Source organism: Macrobrachium rosenbergii, chromosome 12, assembly GCF_040412425.1.
Source record: "Macrobrachium rosenbergii isolate ZJJX-2024 chromosome 12, ASM4041242v1, whole genome shotgun sequence".
NCBI lineage: Eukaryota > Metazoa > Arthropoda > Malacostraca > Decapoda > Palaemonidae > Macrobrachium > Macrobrachium rosenbergii.
Window position 1 is genome coordinate 15500501 of NC_089752.1, and position 25000 is coordinate 15525500.

The following is a 25000-nucleotide window of genomic DNA, read 5'->3' on the forward strand; positions in this document are numbered from 1 at the left end:
TAGATAAGAAAATATGCTTTACTGATAACCCAAATTTACCGAATAATCATACCCGCAGCAATGAGATAAACTATAAATAGGTTTCACAAAAAAAAAAAAAAAATGGTCACTGAGGGCTATTAAACATCGCCAACAGGGATGATACAGACATCTAAATTTGATCCTAATTCTCATTAATTTCATAGTACTAAAACACTGCATGATTTGTAAGGTATCAAAATTTTTATCAGTACTTGAGGCATGCATTTGTTCTAAGTTTCACGGATGACAGATCTAGCAAAGATGATTATCTTGGAATCTCTTGAGGTTTACTGGCATATCCGATCCTTAAAGGTTACTTACTTGACCTCATATAAGACTAATTACAATGTCATTCGTTAACCCTTCCCAACGTAAATACTTACAAATTCGAAACACTTTTCTAAACATTTGTGCGTGATGAGGAGCGAAGATACTACCGCAGTTTAAAGCACTCATGATTCCCTTTTGTTTGATTTATGTAGACATGCTTATATATATATATATATATATATATATATATATATATATATATATACATATATATATATATATATATATATATATATATATATATATATATATATATATATACATATATATATATATATATATATATATATATATATATATATATATATATATATATATATACATATATTATATATATATATATATATATATATATATATATTATATATATATATATATATATACATATATATATAAGTTTGTGTATGTGTGTATGTAAGCAAATGTCAGTGGAAAACCGTGAAACACCGCCAACGGAATAAGTAATCTTTCAGATAAAAAAAAAAAAACCGAAAGGTCAAAGTTCATCAGCATTTTATCATATGGTTGAAACCGTAGAAAATACTAAAAGCCCGTAAAGTTCTTAATCAAGAGATGAATTTCTATGCTTGAAATTGTCGTCCTTCTTCTTCTTAATAGTATAATTATGGGTGATTCATATGGTCAGAAATGTTTTTGTAAAAAAGAATTTGAAAAATAATAAAATCAATAAAAGACAAGGTGCTACGAACACGTTGAAATCAACTGTATCTTGCCTCTCTGTACCAAACTGAATTCTACGCCGATGCCACCAACAAATTATTAAACATGGAAATTATTACAAAAAAATTCTATGTAACTAAACATCAAGGTTTATTTCAACGTGTACGTAGCACCTTATCTTTTTATTGATTTTTTGTATTAATTTTCAAATTCTTTTTACAAAAACATTTCTGACTATATTACCAGCATTCAACGTGCCACAGTATAAAACTGCAAAGCCTTGGTGTTTCTTCTCATTTTAACCATAGTACAGAGAGTTCAATTTGCTTATCCTCTCATGCACTGTCGAAACGAGAAGAATTCTTATTATCTCTTGGATTGGACTTTTGCATGCCTAGTTACAAACCAGACTACAGCAGGTTTTTTCTACCTTTAGAATCATGATTTAATAGGATAAAAAATCAACCTTTCAATATTGAATATCGGCAAATTACAGTCACAGCTATCAGATATCACTCAACCGGCATTTAGAAAATTGTCGACTAATTGGACACCTTTCTTTAAAAAAAAAAACTGACCTAGATATTCTGAAAAATCTGGCAAAAAATGAAAACTTGATAATTACTAAACCTGATAAGGGTAAGACCACTGCCATCTTGAACCAAGAAGATTATATAAATAAAATGGAGTCTATTCTGAGCGATGAAAGCAAGTTTCAGAACACTGGTAAGCCTGAATGTAAACACATATTTAAAGTTGAAGACAAAACCAACAGATTTTTAAAAGAACTTAATACTAAGAATATCATTAACAAAGACACTTACGAAGATTTATATTGCTCTGGTACAACCTTTGGAGTCTTTTACGGTCTACCTAAAACACCAAAGAACGAACCCCAATGAGACCAATACTGTCGTCAATTCATGCTCCCAATTATAAACTAGCCAAATACCTAGTTCCTTTACTTAAAGGGTTTACTTCTAATCAACATACCTGAAAAAACTCTGAAGAATTTAAATCATATGTTTTATGTCATGACTGACGTGTATATGACCAGTTACGATGTCGAATCCTTATTAAATGTCTGATAGAAGAAACAATCGAGGTTATTTTTTAGATAATAATTTTTTATTGAACCAGTGATACTCATTTTAACTATGATCGTAGCCATTTTAAGAAATTGTTGCAGTTAGCAGTACGGACATCAGCCTTTATTTTTAGTGATTGTTAGGATTTAAAACAGGTTGACGGTATGTAATGGGATCACCCCCTCGGTCCCACGTTTTCCAACATTTTCATGTGCTCCCTGGAGGGGCATGTTGGAAAATTGCCCCCTTGGTTTGTATCCTCTTGTTTGTATAAACGGTTTTGTCGACGACGCCTTTTGTTCTCTTTAAGTCAGCTCATGATGACCAATTCCTCTCGTACATTAATAAATTACATCCTAATCTCAAGTTTGCATTAGAGAGAGAGGAAAATGATCGATTGCCATTTTGGATGTTTTAGTGTTTCAATACGTGATAGTTTAACATTCCGTTTTCAAAAAGAAAGACTTTCAGGTGGCTCAAACTTTTATAGTGCTGTTTTTATAATTTTAAACTCAATTTAATTTTACCTTGCTTCTCGGGCTTATACTCTAACCTCTTCCTGGGATTCATATCATAAAGAAATATTGTTCTGTACAGATATTTTGCAAATAACTGGTTTTCTCACATGTTTTCTTCAAACATTGCACTTTGAATTTTCTAAATAAAAGCTATCTGTCTGACTCACTTCCAAAAGCACTGTTCCACGAAAGAAACTATATGCCAGTATTCCATACATCCAAGATGACAAATTTAGAAGGAATCTCGTCTGCAATTGATTAAACACTTTATGTTGCAAGTTATTTTAATTCCAAAAATCCCCTTACAATAGGATAACTTTAAATTTAAAGACAGAATCTGCCTCCAACAATGCAACCTCAGTCGTATATAAATACACTTGCTCCAGATGTAATTTGGGAATTACATAGGTTCAGTAAACGATTGCTTAAGGTCAGGGCTGATTCACATTATGGTTTCAGCCATCGCACTGGCTGCAAATTGTCCAATCCCGAATTTCCTAATATTAGAAATCACACAAAAATTTGTAATACCAGTATTAACTATTCTGACTTCTCTGTCTCATTTATTAAGCAGTTAGTGCCTGAGAACACTCACACCACCTCTGTAGTTGTATCTGGTTTGAGCAGTTTTCTTCGCTGCTTCTCCCTCCTTTCCGAATCATTCAGCCTTCAACTTTAGCCTAGCAGGTGCTTTTTAAACTGTTTTGTTTTACTGTAAGTTTTGTATAATTTGTTGAGACTCTTTCAAGTCACATCATCTTCCATGAATTTGTTGGTGTAACTGTGTTGTTACGAAACGCGTCGGCAATAAATATATCACCTTTGGATGACCGGCTATCTCCTTGTCACCTGTCCTTATATAATATATATATATATATATATATATATATATATATATATATATATATATATATATATATATATATATATATATATATATATATATATAAATATATATATATATATATATATATATATATATATATATATATATATATATATATATATATATATATATTATATATATATATTTAAGGCATATGCACTTATCAATTAACTTTTCTTTGTAATTTTATTTTTTTATTTACGTGAACCAAAGTTTCCACAACGTACAAGGATAGCCATCACTACTTCAGGTTGATGGGTCCTTTCTCTCCCCTTCCTTCGTCTTCTCGCTTCAAATAAACCTGAGGTAAATATGGTCATCATATTTAATGTCATATTTTGCCTCAGTATCAAATAACCGTTTAGCGAACATTTAAGCAACTGGGACAAGATGTTATGCGCTGGAACAATAGCCTTTGATAAGCATATTTTAGTCTGCTGGAATAACAGCTTTCTTGAAAATCACAGTCAGTGTGAATAACAGTATGTACTAGGTAAGAAAATATATACAATTAAATATACACCACTTTGACAAAACCAGCTTGCTCTAAAAATAAATTACCTGAATGTCCAAATGAAAGTTTATTAATGGCTCCGGTGTAAAACACAATTTCTAAAATTAAATATCATGAGGGTATCTTTATGCCTCTGACTATTATTTGCTGCTAGACAAATACAATACCCTTTGACGACAATCTATAAAACATTCTTTGATATGACCCATTGGGAGTCGGTCTCCCCACAGAATGTTAACCACAAAAATCCATTCATCAATCTGAGTTTATTGGCAGAGGTGCTAATTAATTTGGTTCCACACAGCTGTCTCCTTTATACCAAGGAATAAATATCTAAGCCGTTATTATCAGAACAATCAATGGAGATTCTAATACAAATCTTTCTCCTTTGCTAAACCAAATTAATCTTTAAGTATTCCATTTAATTTCATTCTCTCCACACGAAGACTGATTTAAAAGAATTAAATAATTTTTCATTCTTCGTTCTTATAAAAGGAAAGGGGAGAAAGGACCCATCAACCCTGGAGTAGTGGTGGCTATCTCTGTACGTTGTGGAAACTTTGGTTCACGTAAATAAAAGTAATGACAAAGCAAAAAGCACTTTGATAAGTGCATATCCGCTGAAAACAAAACAAAAAAAAAAAAATATATATATATATATTAGTATATATATATATATATATATATATATATATATATAGTATATATATAGAGAGCACATATATATATATATATATATATATATATATATATATATATATATATATATATATATATATATATATATATATTATATAAAATGGTCGATTTCAAGAATTTTGTTTTATGTATGGAACATTCTTAACCATAAATATAGACGAATAAACAACGGTCTCGATACAGCCTAACTCTAAAGCGGAGGCGAAGCGAAATAGAAGAGAAAATAGAAAATCTCCCCTTGTACATTTCCACTTTCATGAACCTCTATATCTTTGAATGAGAGGAAATCGGGATGCTATGCCTGTACAGAGGCTTATAGGCAATTTTTTTCTTTTAGGCTTAGGCGTATTCAGCGTTTCCCATCAAAGTCAAACCAACGAGGAAAAAATGAAAAGCCTCCACGGCGTTTCATCTAGCAACAGCTACAGGTTTCAAAAAATTGCTCTCTCCGGGTTGCCCATACTGCAAATATTAGTAAAATCAAAGTGAAATATCAACTTAACACCGACCTGTTGTTGTTGCTGTAGATTAAGCACGGGCTCATGCTACTGAGACAGCCTGTAAGCAACGACCTAAAGTGATTAAATTCAAAGACTGTCCTTTATTTCAGATTTTGCTGCAAAGGGTTTTTACGGTGTTATATCGAATATTTTGCCTTTCAGTCATATCTGAGAACATGGATGTATGAAAACAAAAGTATGAAAATTTATTCCAAATTCATTTTAAAAACTTCCTATGTTTTGAAAATATCTCAAAACATAAAAAAGTCAAATGCACAACATAAACCGCTTCTAAAATTTAAAGGTGCATTAGCCAATGAGACTGACAATAACAAGTAGTGAATATTAAAAGGACTAAGAAAAAAAATTCAGATGGAGGAGACGCTTGTTGACTTTAAAACAGAGTTCCATTAAAAATTCATGTTATCCAGTAATTCAACCGGAACAAAGTTATTCCAGAATTCTTAAGCTACGATTTGTTCATTCCTTTGAGGTTGAAATTTCAATAATTTCAATAAGTTGAAGCCAATTTTTCGTTATCAGAAATACAATTCACATCAGAGACATGGAACATGGCCCTGTATTTCCGGCTAAAATGTTTAAATTTCAATCAATTGAAACTTTTTCCCGTCTTTTAAATGGGCGTAAATTCCAGATGTCATCAAATATACATTGCGATCCAACCTGCAATAAGATGAACGTGAGATACGATCTACTACTGTTACTCTACGGTTAAAGCATAAATGAAAAAAAAAACATTTATTATATATCAGAACAATCCTTACTAACCATTATGCTCGTGCAACAGGAGGGAATACGAAAATAAATTATAAAATGCAAAGAAAAATAAATATCAGTATAAATACGCAACAAAAAAAAAAGAAACTAGCAAGAACTAAAATGAAAACATGGTCTGAACAAAAGGAAATAGAGGAAAAAATGATTATACAAATTGTCTGTAGTGTCAATGGATACTAAAGGAAATCCCAGATGGAATAATGGGTAAAATAAACAAAATCACAGCAATAAAAAAATATTATAAAAAAATTCAAGTATTATCGACATCAATATGAAAATAAGCACAAAGGGACAAAACTACCAAAATAAAATCAAAAGCAACGAATAAAGGAATATCATCAGCATCAATAAAAAAATGTGACAGGCACGAGGTAGGGATACAAACAGACCCACCCCATCCCCCTAAAAATAAAGAATATGAAAGAACAATTAACTTTGAAAACATGGCTTCTCGATCAGAATTTACATCACAAGCAAGGACAAACTGCAAAGAGCAAACATCCATCAAAAATTGAAGGATTTACCCGCCATACACTTTTGCAAAAAGCAAGAATTTTCATAATATGACACCCAGCTACATTCAACGGAAAATGAAGAGTAAACAAACTTGAGAAACAGACGAGTCTACGCGGCATTACCTTCCAATTCTCTGCTTATTGCTTCCAAACCTGCTTTCCGTTACGTCCACGGAACTCCTAAACGCAATACTGAAGCCTTTTCATTATGAGAAAATTGCTATAATATACGATAACGCATGCACGTTTTTGTTTAATTAGGATTTTATTTCTCAGTTTTCAGTTTCTTGAGTCTGACTACACACACACACACACACACACAAAACACGCACATATATATATATATATATATATATATATATATATATATATATATATATATATATATATATATATATATATATATATATATATATGATTATTATCACTTTTGTACGTGATTCATTTATCACACATTGCCACAGGTGAAAAATAAGAGACAGGGTGTAGGTCCTGACAGGTTTTCGACTTTATTTCCAAGCCATTGACGAAGGACTGATCAATGGCTTGGAAATAAAGTCGGAACCGGTCAGACCTACACCATCACTTAGTTTTCACCTGTGGTAATGTGTAGACATATATATATATATATATATATATATATATATATATATATATATATATATATATATATATATATATATATATATATATATATATATATATACTGTACATACAGTATACATATATCCTGGAACCTCGTTAAACAAGCTTAAAGTCATTTGGCTAGTGCAGCAAAAAATCGCTGCTCAGTAGTAATAAGAGCAAGGAGATAATGAGAATAACAACGACACAAACGTAAATACACCACTGCCTAACGAAGAGGCTGAAGGAACACGCAACAATAAGCTTATCTAGACTATGCATGTCAAAAATAAGAAAACAAAGGGGGAAGGGGGGGAGGGGGGAATGGACCCCAGTCAGCAGAGAAGCGACACTCACCACTACGACGACAGTTTTTTCAAGAACTCATAGAAAACGGATGGCAAGACAGTTTCAACGACAGGCAGCTGAGGACAGAAACTTACCAAGCAAAAACAACAATAACTTCTTAATACGAGCTGATTATTTTCATTCCTTTCCAAATTGTAGGCGTAATTTTCATGTCATTTGTGACCATGTTATCTGAAGTATCGATTCAATAAATGAACATACGTCAACCATCCTCTTTGGGTCTTTCATTTCCGACTTCCCGAAGACACGAGAAAAATCGTACGCATGTGCGAAGTATTTTAGCAAGCTTATCAATACACACACACACACACACACACACACACACACACACACACACACACATATATATATATATATATATATATATATATATATATATATATATATATATATATATATGTACTTATATCACATACATACATAAATACCTATATACAGTATATACATATATACATATATATATATATATATATATATATATATATATATATATATATATATATATATATATATATATATTTATATATATTTTGAAATCATCATCACGAACTAACAAATAAATACATACAAGCATCGAATCATATCTAACATAACTTAAAAAAAAATCGCTCGATAAAATGGCAAAGGGAATCCTGCTATCAATTCTTCAATCCAAGTCTGAAAAGTTAACAGCGAATAAATTACCTTTTGCAATGAAGAGAGGAGTTAAAAAAAAACCCTTTCAGATTAGTCTAGAATCTAGGTCACAGCCAAAACACGTTCCTTCGTTACAATCTTTTATGGACATTAACCGCTGAAATAATGTTTAAATATTATTCTGTCTTTACTGATCATTATCGTCTGCATTTTAATATTCCTTTGATGTTTTACTCAAATGAGAATTTTGGTATCCGTTCGGCGGAAAAATCATTAATGGCCTTCATTAATAATAATAATAACAATAAAGCTAAAAATAATAATAAAGAAAAACTATCGACACATGAGAAAAGATGAGGAATCCTCCCTTGGGTTAGATGGATAAAAGAGGCAGACAGGAAATTGTGGTAAGAAAAGCTGGTAAGAATTATAATAAAAAAATGTAAAAAAAAAAAAAAAGGAATCGTAAGGAAAAAAATATGGAGATTATTTTTTTCCACTCGATTATCCAAGTTTACGAGAGATAATTAATGGTAGGAAATATTTTGTGGAAATTACAGAAGAAGAAGACATGCAGACAAATAAAAACAAATATGAAATCAGGCGAGTAACACACACACAAACATACCAGTATATATATGCCCTACATATGAGTGTGAGCGCTCTCGTGTATTGTATGTAAGCAGTACGCACACACACGAGCACACACACACACATATATATATAAATATATATATATATATATATATATATATATATATATATATATATATATATATATATATATATATATATATATATATATATATATATATCTTGTAATTTCCACAATGGTCCCGTGGATGAAGTATATAATAAGTCCTCACGTGAAAATGAAAGGAATTGGTACCAAGACTTTCAACTTTTATTCAAAGTCATCTTCAGTACCTGAAGATGACTTTTGAATAAAAGTTGAAAGTCTTGGTACCAATTCCTTTCATTTTCACGTGACGACTTATATATATATATATATATATATATATATATATATATATATATATATATATATATATATATATATATATATATATATATATATATATATATATATATATATATATATATATATATATATATATATATATATATATATATAGAGCTCAGAACAGTAAGATGTCATTCATATCATCGAATGGAGAGAGAGAGAGAGAGAGAGAGAGAGAGAGAATCGGCTGAATTTAGTGTCAATGTCACTTACCACAGAGAAAGCGAGGAAGACAGCATAATGTCTTCTTAAATACTTGAGTTGGTGGGGCGATGATTACCTCATTACGATATGATGGTAAATATTTAGAAGGAAAATACTAACCAATTACGTCTTTTGGTATATTTTCTCTTCTTTCCCTACTGCTTTGTCTCTGTAACCCCAGTTGTGGCGCACAATAGTCAAATAACATTCATGTACCTAATGTAAATTCCACTCCTAAAGCAACAGCCAAAGGCCATGACATCTTTAAATAATCTTTTTTTTCTGTTTTAAGTCAGGAAGCAACAGCGTTACGAGAATTTATTATTTCATACCAACAGACTAAAACCATTTAACAAGTCACGAACATTCCGAGTGTTGGGCCATTTTGCTATCACGTACTTGAACCGACGCCTTCCCTCTTATATAAACACACTGAATTCGAGAAACTTTGTCCCCGTGTGAGAGGGGGAGGGGGTACCCCAGAAAGAGATTAGATTGCTTGGATACCCCACAATGTGACTTTCGCAGCACAATGCATACATTCTAAAATCTTAAGATTAAAACAGTGAAATTATTACACTAAACTGCTCGAGTTATCAAGCTAAAGATCTGGATTTAAGGTATGTAAGTTATCAAAGTGAAGGATGGAGTATAGAATGGAGTATAAAATTTAGGCCAAGGGCCAAGCGCTAGGACCTATAAAGTCATTCAGAGCTGAAACGGAAATTGACCGTAAAAAGGTTTGAAAGGTGTAACAACAGGAAAACCTCGCAGTTGCAGTATGAATCAATTCTTAGGAGAGGGCGGAAAGTAAGATGAGAGAGAACGGAGGTACAGTAAAAGGAATGTAACGGGTTGCAGCTAGGGGCCGAAGGGACGCTGCAGATAACCTTATGTAATGCTTACAGTGCACTACATGAGGTGCACTGACGGCCAAAGTGAAGGATGAAATTGATACCTGAAAAAAAAAATAAATAAAATAAAAAAAATAAAAACCGGCTGACGACTGTTTACTCATGAGTGGAGATGCTTTTGCTCGCTTCAACTGGTCAAACTCAGTTAATAGGATGGAAAAGCGATCCAGTGCCCACCTTACTGCGCACATATGGATAAAACGTATCCAACCTACCTAATGTTTCTACGGTGCAAAACGTACGGAAGGCAAAAAAATTTACCAAATGAATGTTTCCCATACATATCAGAGTAGAATAATGGATCCCTACGTGGCCCATAGAACTTCAACTAACTAGTATGCACAGCACTTGTAAACAATCGCGCATTAAGTGATGAAAATCAAGACTGTCATTAGTGAGAAAATGATTCTTCCTCCATATTTCTTTGTAAAACTTCACTTCACCACTGTGGCCCCATTCTGGCATCGGAGGACAGTCTGAGCAAACCAGAATCAACATTCAATAAAAAAAAGCAGCAAGATTTATTTATTTATCTCTCCTCAACATGCAGCGTGGCACCCGTTCTGCACAAACTTTAATTCCCAATGCAAAAGGATTGTTTGTTTTATGTTTGGTTGAAATTAATCCTGTGGTCGTACTGAAGTTCACGTGAATAGTTTGCACCATACATACATATATACGGAACTGGTAAACTATGATTACAAAAGCTCACCTTCTTTTGGCTCAAAAACGTTAAAATATGAAAACTGGAGCAAATCTCATTATCATCTTCTTTAGGAAAATTTTCTCAGAAAACCAGTAAGTGAAATCGTGAATCAAGCTTCCGAAAACTGAAAGAGAATGATAATAAAATTATATAAATATAATTGTAATTCTTATTGTTAATTTCATTCAATTTAACCATTGCAAGAAGAAAATTATTGCGAAACTCCAAAGGCCGAGCACGAGGATGAAAATCACCTGATGATCTGCAAGATTTCTGGAGTGTTTCTTATTCTTCTTTCTCTTGTCATTCTCCTTGTTCTTTTTGCTCTTGTCATTCTTCGTATTCTTTTTGCTCTTCTCATTCTGTTTATTCTCGCCGCACTGTCATTAGTCTTATTTTTTGTTCCTGTCATTCTTCTTATTCTTTTTGCTCTTGTCATTCTTTTTGCTCTTCTCATTCTTTTTATTCTCCTTGCTACTGTCATTAGTCTTATATTTTGCTATTGTCATTCTTCTTATTATTTTTGCTCTTGTCATTCTTTTTATTCTCCTTGCTATTGTTGTTGTTCTTATTCTTTTTGCTCTTGTCATTGTTCTTATTCTTTTTGCTCTTGTCATTCTTCTGACTCTTTTTGCTCTTCTCACTCTTTTCATTCTTTTTGCTCTTGTCATTCTTCTGACTCTTTTTGCTCTTATCACTCTTTTCATTCTTTTTGCTCTTGTCATTCTTCTTACTTATTCTTCTTGTGCTTGTCATTCTTTTTATTCTTTTTGCTCTTGTCATTCTTCTTACTCTTTTTGCTATTATCATTCTTCCAGTTGTTATTACTATTACAATTTGTTGTTGTTGTTGCAACTGTAATGATTGTAAAATATCACCCACATTAATGACCTGCTACACAAACTTCAAAGTACTGACACACACACACACACAGACAGAGAGAGAGAGAGAGAGAGAGAGAGAGAGAGAGAGAGAGAGAGAGAGAGAGAGAGAGAGAGAGAGAGAGAGGTACCGGCTTCGCATGAAAGACCTCCCACTCCAAGAGAGATAAAAAGCACTGGCTATGCAGGAACATAAAAGTCCTAATTAAAGTGAGGAAATTAATCGAGCTTCGATTTGTTTGACTGTGTTCTTATGGTTCTAAAAAAAATATTTTTTCTCCACTACGAATCGACGAAGTACGATATATGAATTTTCATCTCTCTCTCTCTCTCTCTCTCTCTCTCTCTCTCTCTCTCTCTCTCTCTCCAAAATTTTACCCGTCTAATCATCTCTCCATAGGAAGTGATATTTTCTACTAAACTTCATGTCTAATATTCTCTCTCTCTCTCTCTCTCTCTCTCTCTCTCTCTCTCTCTCTCTCTCTCTCTCTCTCCGCATTAGCGCCAGAAAGTCAAAATCATTCAATGATAATTCTCCCAACTTGAACAGTCGGTGAAAATGTCTTTAACGCGCAATTACCAGATCATTAACTGAGTCGAAATGAAGCGGTTTGAACTCTTTCTATTTTCCACTACAGAAACGAAAGTGAAACTAGATGGATAAGAACAAACGTCTAAAACGACGGAAGTAAAGGATGGGTGGAGAGAGAGAGAGAGAGAGAGAGAGAGAGAGAAATGACAAGGAAACAAGACTATCAACGTCAATGAAGAGCTTGGATAAAGAGACAGAGAGGAAGACGTAGTAAAGAGTAATAAAAATAAGACCCAGGACGATTAATGATATCAGTGGAGAGTTAAACCAGACGCAGTGAGAGAGAGAGAGAGAGAGAGAGGTGAAAACGTAGCAGAGGAGAAACTTAGACGCAAGCTGACATCAATGGAAAGAGGTCGGATATTTGAGTGACAGAGAGTGAGGGAGCGCGAAAGAACAGGGAAATGGGGGAAGAACGACAGGAATCCGAGGGCGATATGAGTGAAAAATAGATAACGAGAAAACAGAGAAAAAACGGACACCTATCAGGAATGCGAGGTAACGAAAACTTGAACCATATATAAAAGGAAGACGTAAATAATTTTGGCGTGAATATGTGAACGTAAAAAGAAGCTAAATGGGATAAATGAATGAAAGAACCATAAACGTAAAGAACTAGAAAAGACACAGAGAGATGAGGCTGGAAATAATGAATTATGGAAAAAAAAATAATGGTAGTAAGATAGAAGGCAAGGATTACGAGTTAGGAGGAGCCGTGGTACTGGGCTAGAGGGAGGGTTCTATCGGAAGTGTTGGGGGGGAGGGGGAATGGGAGCGGGTCCGCTGGGGGCTTCGCAACGATGGCTATTTTCCCATCGTCAAAAAAATCCGGATATTAGATTCAGGACTCGGGCCCGAATATACGGTCTTTATCCGTGGACACAAACCGATTACGGAAATTGCCAAGCATAACGGCATGTAAAAATGCCGGAACAGGAAGCCTGATGCGGTTTCCATTTAGGCTAACTCCAGCCGCCAATTGTCTGGTAGACTCTTGACGCCATGACAACAATGCCGGATTCGTTTGATTTATTACTCTATTATTGCCTGAAAAAAAGAGCACCATTCATGATGCTCATATCCGACAAACGAAACAGCAAACATTGCGGATGGGGAAACAATGAGTATACAGTATATATATATATATATATATATATATATATATATATATATATATATATATATATATATATATATGTATATAATAATATATATATATATATATATATATATATATATGTATATAATATATATATATATATATATATATATATATGTGTATATAATGTATATATATATATATATATATATATATATATATATATATATATATATATAGTAAAATCAATCAGAAATTCCCCTTGGGCGTAAGTTATTCCCAAGATATAGTGAAATTGATATAAACTGATATTTTGGCGGAATATTTGAACTAATATAAAAAGAGGGTCACGCCTGCATGAATGATAAAAATATTCACACACAAATATGTGTGTATGTGTGTGTGCGCGCTTGTGTGTGTGTGTGCATGTACAACATAGAAAAGAACACCCCCACCTCAACCATTTAACTCCCGAACCAAAAAAACGCTTCGACAGTATCAGCCTTGTCATATAACTAGAACAAAAGGTTCACTATCCTACGTAACACGCTGTGCCGCTCTATACCTTGCATGAACTCTCGGCCTTACTAGACAATTAAGGCCTTGCCGGCTTCAAATTTATTCAGATCTAATTCCCACCGTCTCGTCACCCCTTTGTGGAGCTTTCCCTTCTCCTGCCGTCCAAAACTTTGCAATTACTACACTCTTTTCCATGTTATTCTCGTTAATTCTCCCTTGAATTGAACTGAATATAGAATTTAGGGCAAAGGACAGGCACTGGGACCTATAAGGCCATTCAGCCCTGAAAAGAATATTGACAGCAAAAGGTTTGGAAGGTGCAACAGGAGGAAAACCTTGCAGCTGAACTGTGAATCAGTTATTAGAAGGTAGAAAGTAACATGGAAGAAAGAGAGTAAGAAAGGAGGTACAGTAAAAGGAAAGAAAATGGTTCCAGGTAGGGAAGAGTTGTCTCGACAGTGGTTGCATTCATTGTAACGTTTACATTATAGATACTCTTCTCTCCCAATACTTCCGCAAAGCTCCTCACATCTTCTCTCATCTCACCATCATCCCTTACACTTACTTGTTGATACCTACACCACCTAACTACATTTATTCCTTCCACATCAATGTTTTTGTGAAAATGGCAAAATGTCTACGAAGGTATATGCCTGTTGACAAGCATTTTCATTGCGTCTTATTCATATAACAGATCCTGTTTATCCAATCCTGTATATTTCTTATGGTAACTTCTGCATGAGTTTATATATATATATATATATATATATATATATATATATATATATATATATATATATATATATATATATATATATATATATATATATATACATATATATATATATATATATACATATATATATATACATATATATATATATATATATATATATATATATATATATATATATATATATATATATATATATATATATATATATATATATATATATATCATTTACAAAATGAGCGTGTTTAGTTTACACTTGGCCTAATCACTACACGGATGGGTGACCGCCGTGAAATGGCTCGACTTAGGGTTCACACCCCTATCCCACTGTATGGAACATGGGCTAGTTATGATTTGGAAATATACTGAGGAGGGATTCGGTCGATCCAAATGAAGAGTAATGTTAGTTTAACAACTAGGATTCTTTCTTTTTATTCATTTCCGATATGGGGGCCATTAAACAAGTATATAAGAGTAGTAATAGTGTAAAGAGGTGCCTTGCCAGGTTTCATTTCCTTTATGAAATATTATGGACATAAAAAAACAAAAGTCAAATGGGCCGTTATTCAATAGGGCATACTTTGGCAGTTACAGCACTTTCTCCTATGGTTTGGTTGTGTATATCTCGTTATACTTTAAACCAATTCACTACAATCAGGTAAAGCTTTAAAAAAATTTTTCATTATCGGATAATGTAACATATCAACACTGTTTTTAATTTAAACCAATGGAAATTATAGGACCACTCCGTTGTAGTACCCGGTCGCTTCATCTGCCCATCACTTGCTAAGTCTTCCTGTCCTACTTACTATTTCCATCATTTCGACCTCCCATTATTTCTGCGTGACCAAACCATCTTAAAACACTGATCCGACATTCCACCTCTTCTCAACTTTTATTAATTCATGCCTCGACATTTTGTACTCTTTCAGTCCTTCCTACTTCACATATACTAGGCAAACAATTCATCCCAATAGCTTCAAAGTTTTTTTTTTTTCTCATTCGCATTCACCGTCCACACTTCACTTAAAAATACGGGGAGGGCCCAGTCTCTCTCTCCACACACACAATAAGAGACCGGAGTTCAATTCCACGAAAGGGGGAACAAATTGCTTCCGTTTTCTGAAAAATCTTGTGTCTCTGCTGGCTTAAGAGAATTAAGTACATGGTGTTTGGTCGACTTCAGGTTTACGATTGTTTCGAAGGCACAATTGAAAAATTGCAACCACACCTCGGCAAAATTGCCATGAACCGTAAGGCAACATCCTCAGGAGCTACTCCCTGCAAAGGAGAATAAGCGCGAGCGTGTATGTATACACACACACACACACACACACATATATATATATATATATATATATATATATATATATATATATATATATATATATATACATATATATATATATATATATATATATATATATATATATATATATATACATACATATATGTATATATATATATGTATAAATAAATAAATTACATGCATACATAAATAAATATATATGTACTTATATATATGTATATATATACAGTATACATACATATATATATATATATATATATATATATATATATATATATATATATATATAAGGTATAGTGCGCGTTGACACTGCGTGTACTTGTTCACACATGCATGCATAATGCACATATGCACCAATTAATAACTGAAGGAACCATGGAGTTAAGTTTGATAGAGGGATAACGCGGCGTCCGAGCTCGCGTAGCGAAATTTTCTATTTGCATTGTAATGCTGTGTCATTAACATGCAAATGTTAAAGTTGAGTGACATTTCACAGCGTCTCTCTTCCGCCGGTTAGCAGGTCGGGCTTGAAGAGCGGATTTGGTATTTCCGATCGCGCCTTTGTTAGGTTGGCAATCTGTAAAAATAAATGGCCACTTCTGTGTATAATACGAAAAGAAGAAACAGAATGTTAGGCTCTCACTCAATCTCTAAAAATAAATGGCCACTTCTGTGTATAATACGGAAAAGAAGAAGTAGAAGAAAATAATGAATGTGTAAAGTATATTCTTGTCTAATTTTCTTTCTGAAGAAAATTTTACAAAAGCTTTTTTATTACCAACACTGTTGCATGCATTCATTATTTAGTAAATATTCATTTTTAGAGTGATTTCACAGCATAAATATTAGTCTGGTTCAGCATATAATGAAAATGAGGTGAAGAAATGGCAATGCAAAAGGAGTGAATACTCAGTCAATGCACAGAAGCTTGCAACAGACCATGACAGTGTTCTTTGAGAGATAATCAGTCACAAAGAGACCCTTTACTGATATGACGAAAACCACAACCTTGTTCATAAACAAATTCAGTTGTTATGTTGCCCTTTATCTCCACTATGTGATATATATATATATATATAGTATATATATATATATATATATATATATATATATATATATATATATATATATATTATATATAGTATATGTATATATATATATATATATATATATATATATATATATATATATATATATATATATATATATATATATATATATATATATAATCAATTGAAATGGAAAAATACAAAAAATAATGGAGTGAAAAACACCATTTAATGGCTGGGCACGGGGGCGTAGTATTTTTCCGGTTTTTTAATAGTTTTACTATTCCTCAACAACAATGGACAACTAACGACCTTGATATTTTCGTTCAAATTCCTTTAATTTTAACCGGGCCGACAAAAGCGACAATTACACTGGTCCACAAAAGACAATACACTGTTTTTTTTTTTTTTTTAAACCAGACTTTATGACATACAGAGAGCATAAGCGTTAAACTACAGCGTTTATGTTTTACCACAGAGAGAGAGAGAGAGAGAGAGAGAAGAGAGAGAGAGAGAGAGAGAGAGAGAATAGAGGTTTTTTTTTTTTTAAAAGCATGCTTTACTAAAACATAACAAGACAATAAGCCTACGGCAATTATGTTTTCAAGAGAGAGAGAGAGAGAGAGAGAGAGAGAGAGAGAGAGAAGAGAGAGAGAGAGGCTCAAAGCGTGCTTTGCTAAACATAAAGAAAATACGTCTACGACAATCATCCCTCATTCAAGAGAGAGAGAGAGAGAGAGTAGCCTTTGTTATCTTTGAACCCCTCGAGTCATATTCGTGAGTGAACTAGTCAACGAGAATGGAATCAAAAACAGCCATCGCTTCGTTGACTCTTTCGCTTGGTTGCATCGATCCAGCACCGCGATTCCATGAATTCAACAAAGATTTGAAAAAATACCATGCGCGCTTTAGCAAATCTTTGGTGGAATACGTATGAACGCACGAACAACTTGTGCGCGGGCATGACTACACACATTATGCAGTATTTATATATTAATTAATATATATTTTCGTTTTGCTTTGTGTCACTTTTGTTGTTTAACCGGTATTCACACCTACGTTGGCAGCATCGTGTTCTCCATATCAAAATCATGAAGGGAATGCTCGTAAATAAACACATTGATAATAAAAATATCAAACATACCAAGAGTAATGAACTTCTTCCTTAAATAAAAAAAAAAGTTTCGTTTCAAACTCTATAATTAGCAATGAAATGAAGACTAACCTCACGCACCATACATAACTTGATCAGCGGTTAGATGAGTGACCACTTATGAACGCCAGCCACCGCTGGAACATAAGCTTCCTTATGAAAGCCTATACAATTCACTTATAAGACCTTTGGACTAGGTTTGATGAAATGGGTCACAATGTGACCGGAAAAGCCAATAACGTATAATCATTATGCAGCAGTTTAACAAGACCACCGAGTCACTTTAAGATTGTAGATGGTCGATGGATTTGCCCTGTGACAGATTATACAGATCCTGGCGTCCCAGTGACTATGCTAATCGACCCCACTGTTCTTAGATGAGGGGTGAAAACTGCAGCTGGATAAAGTTGTAAGAAAGAAGTACAGGAGGTAGGAAAAAACGAAAGGAAACGAATGAAAGGCTAGAGACAAAAAACAACCTTAGGAACTTACGGATGCTGCAAAGGACCTTTCATTCTACACGGTGGTCCGCGTAAGACACACTATATGAGTTACCTTCCTTCGGAGGGACAACAGAATAAGCTATTGAAAGAGGCGAAAAGAAATACTGAACCAGAAGCCAACGAAAAAAAAATCAACCAACACTGGCATAGCAGTGGCTGCCATTACAACAGAAAAATATACTTAATAAAAACACGAGGTACCAATGGAAAAGAACGTGTCTAAGAGTTCATTTGAATTTCGGTTCATTTGCTTAATTTGAATTTCGGTTCATTTGCTTAATTCCAGAATAGAATAGATATGACACCAATACATTTATACTGTAAGTATTTTGTTTGTTGCAGGTTTCTTTGATAATCGTAAAAGCAATAACAGTGCCGATTATTTGAAGAAAAAATGATACATGAGGCCTCTATTCAACGCAATCTGAGCCTCTGAAGGTGTATAAAGAGCTTAAGCTTGAAGAGGATTTCTTCACATCCATGATTCAGTAGTATAAATGTGGCAGTAACTACTGTAGAGTTTTTTTTTCGGGATCCACCCTGTTAAGAATGGAATGGAATCTAGAATTTAGGTTAACGGCCAAGCGCTGGGACCTATGTGATCATTCTGAGCTGGCAGGGAAATTAAGAGCAAAAGGCTTGGGCCAAAAATAGACGAAAACCCGCAGTTGCACTACGAAACAATTGTTAGGAGAGGGTGAAAAATAAGACGTAAGAAAGAGAATATGAAAGGAGGCACAGTAAAAGAAATAAAAGGGGTTGAAGCTAGGGGCCGAAGGGAAGTTGCAAAAACCTTAAGTAATGCCAACAGTACACCGCGTGAGGTACAACAACAGCATTAACCCCCTCCGTGGAGGGAAAACTACTTCATGTTGAAAAGATAAGTATAAAGCGTGCTGTATACCTACGGATGTTCTAACATATATAAAGGGAATCAAGGATTAACAATAAAATGATGGCTCGACCATCAAACAATGACTGCAGTGAACATTATTCTAAACTTTAAAGAATAATACGGACTCAACAAATGTAAACTGAAGAGAATATGTCCCTCAAAAAAGGATATGACGAAAGAATAACCATAAAAAAACTAAGGATAAAAAGTAAAATGTAGGCTAACATTGTTTTTTCAGCATCAAAGGGGAATCCACACAAGCTCAAGAAAGAATTAAAATTTCTTTCTTTAAACAGAAATCAGACCCACTTTGAAGAGTTCTGTTTACAGAATGGGAGATATCCACATGGGGAGATGAGCTAGTGGATAAAAATGTAAGACGTACATTTTTCATTATTTTCTGCTCTACAAAAAAGAACAATTAAATTTTTTTCGTATTCGAATTTTACCTTTTCCACTAGAAAAAATTTACTTGTAAAAATTTCACGAACAGACATTCAATTTTCTTCAATCTTCACAACGGAATCCTATCGCTTCTATCTTGTTCGTAATATCCACGAAGAAATTCCCCAGCAGAGAGAGAGAGAGAGAGAGAGAGAGAGAGAGAGAACCTTAATATAAAAAGTTTGACTAAACAATATCATCTTTTACTGATGAAAGTTATGGCATTTTATACTTTCTAACAAGAGTAATTACACCCATATATCACTTTACTAAGCCATTTCCTAACGACGAATGTTGATAACTGACGCCCTTATTTGATAATCACCCCTGCAAAAGCGTACCCTATTAACGGCTCTAAGACAAGCTCTTCTAATGATTACAGCGCGAGATAAGGATATGAAAAAGTAAAGAAAAACCAAAAGAGCTAAAAATTACGGAAGACGAGAAAACCAGGCCACCGTCAATGGTTGCGTTACTCGCCCGCATCTCAGACCCACGAAAAGGAGGGGGGAGAGGGGGGTAGATATAATCCCAACTCCCCGCCCCTTCTCTTTCCATGGCCTCATTAAATCTTCTCTCTTTATCTGCAACCGTAAAGCAAGAACTCCAGACAAATTTTCGAACCCCGTCTATTAAACTCACGGCCAGGGTGGCTCCATCTTTCATAACCCTCGTGCACAACTACAAACCGTAACTGTCTATGTGGCATCATTAAATCTCTGGTTGTTATTGTGAAGAAGAGAGGATGAGGTGAAGCGAGCAGAAGAAAACACAATAGTACAATACGACTACTATTCAATAAAACCAGATAAAAAATATGTAAGTAATTAAATTGGCATTATTACTTGACTGTACGTTCATATTACTTCCATTACACTGCTTTCTTATTAGCTGTATTTTAATACTCTATCATTCACTGAAGTATAATAACAGACTCCTCTGCAATCATTGTTATTTATTAATATTTATTTATTTTGAGTTTTACTTCTTTTTCTCTGTTTTGTGGAATTTCTTAAAAACTCTCGTGGTCTCTCGGCTTGTTCCATATAAATACAAGCTCGATGCGTATATCTACGCAATAATAAATGGCTAACGCCCTGATAAGCTTTAGCGTCTGTTTTACATTCCTGAAAGGCACATAAAATCTACTTGAAGACATTTTCATAATTTTTCTGGAATTTCAGGAACATCTTCATGAAACTTATTACACTTTTGCCTGAGAATTTAAATACAGGTCTGTCAAAATTACCTGAGACTGAAGCAAGCAAGTGCAACTCAAACCAAGAACATTAGGTCAGGATCAAGAAATATCTTCAATGATCATTCATGTAACTGGTTTTTCCTTCAACTCAGCCATAGCAACACAAGGATTAAAGAAAGGAGTGGAAGCTATACAAGCAATCTGTATGTGTGAACGTTGTAAGTCCTACTCTGACATTTAAAACTGATATTCAGGCATTCGGTAATGCCGTACTAACACCTCTCACGAAAAATTGTGCAAATGCCTTTTGTAAAGCTGAATAATGATGGCGCGAAGGTTGCTATGAAGCACGGTAATTTGATAAAAGTATGGAATCAACTTCAATTAATCAGATGGCAAGCCGTTAAAAGCATGCTTCCTTATTCAGAAAATAGAGTTTAATGGAGTGATTCTTATACCGGTGAAAAGCCAGACGAATTTAAATACCTAAAAGGAAAATACGTGGAAAATAAGGACTAACACCAACTATGGCCTATATATATATATATATATGAATCTATATATATATATACATATATATATATATATATATATATATATATTATATGTATATACACATATAAATATGTTTACACATATAAATGTATATATGTATATATACTGTATATATACATACAGTATATATGTATATATATACACATATATACTGTATAAATATATATATATATATATATATATATATATATATATATATATATATATATAGAGAGAAGAGAGAGAGAGAGAGAGAGAGAGAGAGAGAGATAAGCTCATATTTCTACGACAAAGCCAAACCAAGTAAACTACGCTGAAACAAAAACTTGGACAATATCATCGCATAATCAGTTTTCCCTTAATCCTACTGGTATGGATCCACTCAGACTTCCTGAATGTATGCACTTCTCTAAAGTGCCAATTCAAATTTCATTTAATCAGGCAGAAAACGAATGTGTGCGTGAATGTATAGACAGAAAATACATACCACAAAATAAGAAAAAAATTACATTCTTATCTCCGAAAGCATGGTACTTTTAAAAATGGAGGAATCAAGATATGATGCCAACACACATCATTATTGCAGGCATAAAAACGTCAGAAATATTATCAATGAAATTCCTCTTCCAAAAAGCACTACCGCTCGATTTACCAGTCATTCATTTCGATAGTTCTCAGGCCTCATTCAGCCCATTACCATGAGACCTGTCATCTCCACTGTCTATCGCAATGATCTTCCACGTGTCATGGGGCTCAGATTCATTAGGGCAAAAAATATTAAGAGAACGTGTTTTATACTTAATATTTATATGCCTTAAATTTATTCTGAGGACATTTATCCTATTAATAAAAACTCCATTGTAAATTTACTGAAAGAAACCACTGGTCTTCTTAATATGGACATTTTCAGATAGGAATACATTAACAAATCTTCCTAAAACTGAATGTGCGTCTAATGAATAATAAACATATGATATTCGTCGTGAAAACAAAAAATCCTTTGAATCGCCTCCGCAGTGTCTCTCTTCTCCAATTCAAAGACATGGAGTCAGCCTCATTTCCAAGATTAAAATCGAAATTCATGACAGACGGAAAAAACAACAAAGGGACGAGACAGGTCCCGCGAGAGAAGAAAGACGGAACAAATGACGACAAAAATGCGAAGGAAGAAATAGCAATGGGAACTATTTAAAGAGATGTAAAAAAAAAAATGGGTACATAAACTGCTGCTGATAAGCCTCCGCGTACACACACACACACACACACACACACACACGAAGCAGCTGATTATGTAAACCATTAGGGCACAGGGGATTTGTCCTGATTCTGGAGTTGAGCCCTGTTAAAGAGAAAGCGCTTGCTGGTGAAAGTGTAGTATTACTATAGACACTCTTTTAAAAACTCGCTGTAGAATATATTATAAATTTAGGTTAAGCATGTGAATATAAGTAGGCTTATAATGGTCAAAGACTAAGAGTAGGCTGAATGAATATCTGGTCATTTTATTTACAACTCTTGAAGCTCGAGGTTTTCCCGAGTGGTGCACTGCAGTTATTAAGTAATCAGAGAGATTAAAAATTCAAACATCTTACATTAATATTCTCTACTAGAAGACGACGTCCCATGAAAGAATAATTGTTAATGTGGCTACCAACTGTTCTCCTTCAATGGTTAAATCTTTAATATTAAAAATTTTTAGTAATATAAAGGGAATAACTATTAATGCGTTCAAGAGACAAATTCTTATTTGCAGGAAAATATGTAAACGTAGTAAGGTGGGGTGGGAAGGGGGCGGCGGTAATTTGTGTATACATGCAATAATATCCTAACAGCAAAAAAATGTTTAATGTATTCATCTCGTCCAAACTTGCTTCCTATCACTTCATTCTAAGGCTCCCACACGTAAAGGTCACACAAGTTAGAGGTGCAAAATTAATATGTCAGTCATAAAGACAGCGCAAGCGTGAATATTATATTAATGCTTACATTTCCCTTGAAACAAATTATTCCTACTGCATTCTGTACTATTTACTCTGGTCATTCCGTCAACTCACTTTTTACAGGAAAATTGAAAGACTGATTTATTTCCAATAAACACTGGCGTCAAACAGCACTGACCATCAAAGCAAGTCAGCACTGCTGAAAATTATTAAAGGGCAACCGTAAAAACCTTCGTTAAAAACCACTCATGTAAATCTTCATGCACGCGGTCCACACGTTCAGAACCAGAAATTTATTAATAATATAACTTCGTATCTCACATAATTAATATCGAATGTAGATGATCCTTGAAATGACTTCATAGCTATACAACAAGTTATCAAATACTGCAAATGGAAGTATGAAATCTGCATGCACTGAATACTGACGGTTCACTTCTTTTAGATCAAAGATGGTCATATGCCACTACGGGCACCTGACTTACTGCGCCCCGCAAGTGTAGCAAGGTGTGGAGTGAAAGGGATTAGGTGGCCTGGTGTGGACCTGCGGACTCTGTGCAGGCACCACGGACGGGGTCCACTTAATGCATGAACAGAAAATAGGCAAAATAAACTGACTTGGAGGATTCGGGTCTGAGATACAATGGACCATGATGCAGAGCCAACGGAGAGAGTGAGCAAATGAGCGCAAGTTATTATTATTATTGAAACATTTTAACCAGACCACTGAGCTGACTATCAGCTCTCATAGGGCTGGCCTGGAGGATTTTGGTGAAATGCCAGGTCTAGGCCAGTGGCCTAGCACTAGGACCAAATAGGTAATTCGGTTTGGTGATGAATTAATGAAATTGAAATTAAAAAACTGCAAAAAGGCATACGCTCTCATACTGGAACACGCTCACACAATAAATACATTTATACTCATGTTTTCATATATACTCACTAAAAAGGTATATTAAAATTCAGAATAAGTTAAGTAACATTTTAAAATTTAGTTGTTTTAAAATTCACTAGACGCCCTAAGGGTTTTTGTATTTTTATTATTGAGCGCGTGCTGAATAATAGTATGTTAGAAGCACCTTGTATTTCACTAAACATATAGTTATCAAAAGGTAGGTCGT